This window comes from Xyrauchen texanus, chromosome 25 (genome assembly GCF_025860055.1).
Source record: "Xyrauchen texanus isolate HMW12.3.18 chromosome 25, RBS_HiC_50CHRs, whole genome shotgun sequence".
NCBI classification, from domain to species: domain Eukaryota; kingdom Metazoa; phylum Chordata; class Actinopteri; order Cypriniformes; family Catostomidae; genus Xyrauchen; species Xyrauchen texanus.
In genome coordinates, this window is record NC_068300.1 from 37811678 (window position 1) to 37814721 (window position 3044).

Sequence of the window (3044 nt, forward strand, 5' to 3'; positions counted from 1 at the left end):
CTGGAGAGCAAGGGTGGCCTGAAGATTTTAATGTAAGTTAAAATAATCTTACATCAAATGAAGTAGAAAACATATGAGCAGAAAAAGAATGCATTCTGTCATTGTTATGACAAACTTTACGATGACTTCATGCATTTTTCCCTCTCCTGACCAGGTTGTCCAACTGTTTTCTCACTGACAGTGGTTTTCAATATTTGGCATCTGTTCTTAGCTGTCAGTCGTGCCACCTGAGAGAACTGGACCGAACTCCATCAGCCATCAGGGGAAGCAGTTTCTGAGCTCAAGTTCAAATGTAATTCTTTCATTGTAGTTTTGGAGGAAATTTTATTTTGCAGGTGAATATATAAGTATAAGGTCTGTCTGAGCAACTATGTTTAATATCTTGTGAAGATAAATAAGAAATGAATGTAATTTATACATACATATATAGTCCTACAAATATTTAAAAAAAACATGGACAGTGCATTTGACTTGGTTTCAGATATCAGTAAATGTTTACAACAGAAATATTCACACACAGGTGTGTATTGTAAACATGAAAAATGTTGGATGAAAAGTTTACCTATCTGTCACCACATGCCTTTAGTTTATATGATAGTTTCAACATTTTATAGAACATTTCTGATTTTAAATGTTTAGAATACATTCTGTGTTAATGTGTGTATGTGAGCCCCTCGGAATTAGCTGTTTTTCTGCATTAATTAGTCATAAAATGTTATCTCATCTTCATCAAAGTCACAAGTATAGACAAACACAATGTGCTTAAACTAACAACACACAAAAATTATAATATTTAATGTCTTTATCGAACTCATCCCATTAAACATTCACAGTGCTGTGGAAAAAGTAAGTGAACCCTTGGATTTAATAAATAGTTGATCCCCCTTTGGCAGCAATAATCACAACTAAGCATTTCTGTTAGCTGCGGATTAGATCTGCACAACATTCAGAAGGAATTTTGGACCATTCTTCCTTACAGAACTGTTTCAGCTCAGCCATATTCTTAGGATGTCTGGTGTGAATGGCTCTCTTGAGGTCATTCCACAGTATCTTCATTGGGTTACGGTCTGGGCTCTGACTGGGCCACTCCAAAAGGTTGATTTTCTTTTTTTTAAGTCATTCTGAAGTGGATTTACTTGACTTACACTCAACTTCTACTGAGCTTCAGCTGGCATACAGCCAGCCTGACATTATCATGTAGGATATCTTGATAAACTTGGGAAGACATTTTTCCCAAGATGATGGCAAGCTTAGCAGCCCCAAATCAAGGTGCTCACTCCACCGTACTTCATCGTAGGGATAATGTTTCATTTTGGTATGCGGTGCCCTTTTTATGCCATTCATTGTGCTGTGTGTTCTTCCCAAACAGTTTCATCAGTCCACAAATAATTTTCCTTGTAGCGTCGTGGAGTGTCAAGGTGGACTTTGGCAAACATCAGGTGCACAGCAATGTTTTTGTTGGAAATCAGCAGCTGCTATGGACACCATGGCTGTTTAATGTTTTCCGTATAGTAGACTCATGAACAGAGATGTTAACCAGTTTGAATTATTCCTTCAAGTCATTAACTGTTAATCTAGGGTGCTTTCTTACCTCATTGAACATTCTGCAGTGTGTCCTTTGAGTGATCTTGGCTGGACAGCCACTTCTAGGGAGAGTAGCCACAGTAATAAATCATCTCCATTTATAGACAGTTTTTCTAACTGTGGACAGATTAATATCTAAGCTCTTCGAGATAACTTTGTAACCCTTTCCAGCTTTATGCAAAGGAACAATTCTTGATCGTAGGTCTTCTGACATCTCTTTTTTTGTGAGGCCTGGTCCATGTCAGCAGGTGCTTCTTGTGAATAGCAAACTCAAATGGTTTGAGTGTTTTTTCTAAGTCAAATTAGCGCTAACCCACACCTCCAATCTCATTTCATTAATTGGATGCCAGGTTTGCCATCTCCTGACTCTAATTAGCTTTTGTTGACATCATTAACTAAGGATGATTGAATGATGTATTCAATGTTTGAAAGAAAAATACAATAATTTGTGTGTTATTAGTTAAAACAGATTTGTTTGTTTATTATTTTAACTTCATCAAACCAGATATTAAGATAAATTTATAAAGGTTCACATACTTTTCCTTGCCACAGTTTATATATATATATATATATTAAAAAATAAAAATGTATACTATAGATTATAAAAAACGATACACAGTATATAAATGTATATATAAACATAATGTGTGTGTGTGTGTGTGTGTGTGTGTGTGTGTGTGTGTGTGTGTGTGTGTGTGTGTAAAACAGTTCAAGGACGGGCAAGGAGGCGGGAACCAGCTGAACAGTCAACTTAAAGTTTAATCAGAAACTTAACATAAAACAAAAATAAACAAACACAGACACACATGCAACATGGTCTCTCTCTCATGCCTCGAGCTAGTCTTTATCCCCCTCCCGGCTGATTAGCCTGATTAGTAACCTCCCTTCTCCGGGAAACCCCCGGCATGACGCACTCCACTCCCTTCCTGGAGGTGGGATATTGCCCTTCCAGCCGGGCCTGACGGCAGGTCTTCCCCACCTTTCTGGAGCCCTGGGAGAGATGAGCGGAGGGAAAGGGGAGAGGGAAAGTGCAAGGTGGGGTGACAGAGAGACAGAGGAGAGAAAAAAACTTGCTTGCTGGCACCCGAAAGCGCTGTCGCTTGGTCCTCAACCGCTCCTCCACCCTCTGTCGGATGCCAGCTCGCTCCTCCCCTGGCGGATGGCAGCGAGTCCTCCAGTCCCTGGTTCATTTTTTATATTGTGCCAGAACTTCAGTGTATAGAGAAGATTCATTATTTTTATCTTTAATATTAAAATAGATATTTTTGCAGTTTGCATCACAAGATTTTTAGATACATCATTTTGTGGTATGTAATAAAATGTGTTCATTTGTGTTTGAGTGTGTGTTCATATGTGAATGTCGTGGCAACTGTGTGACCTCACTGAGGAACTTTAGAGGTGTGTCTCTGCTGTGGGTGTTTAGACTCTTTAGTCTGTAAATCAGAAAGATCACTGCAAAG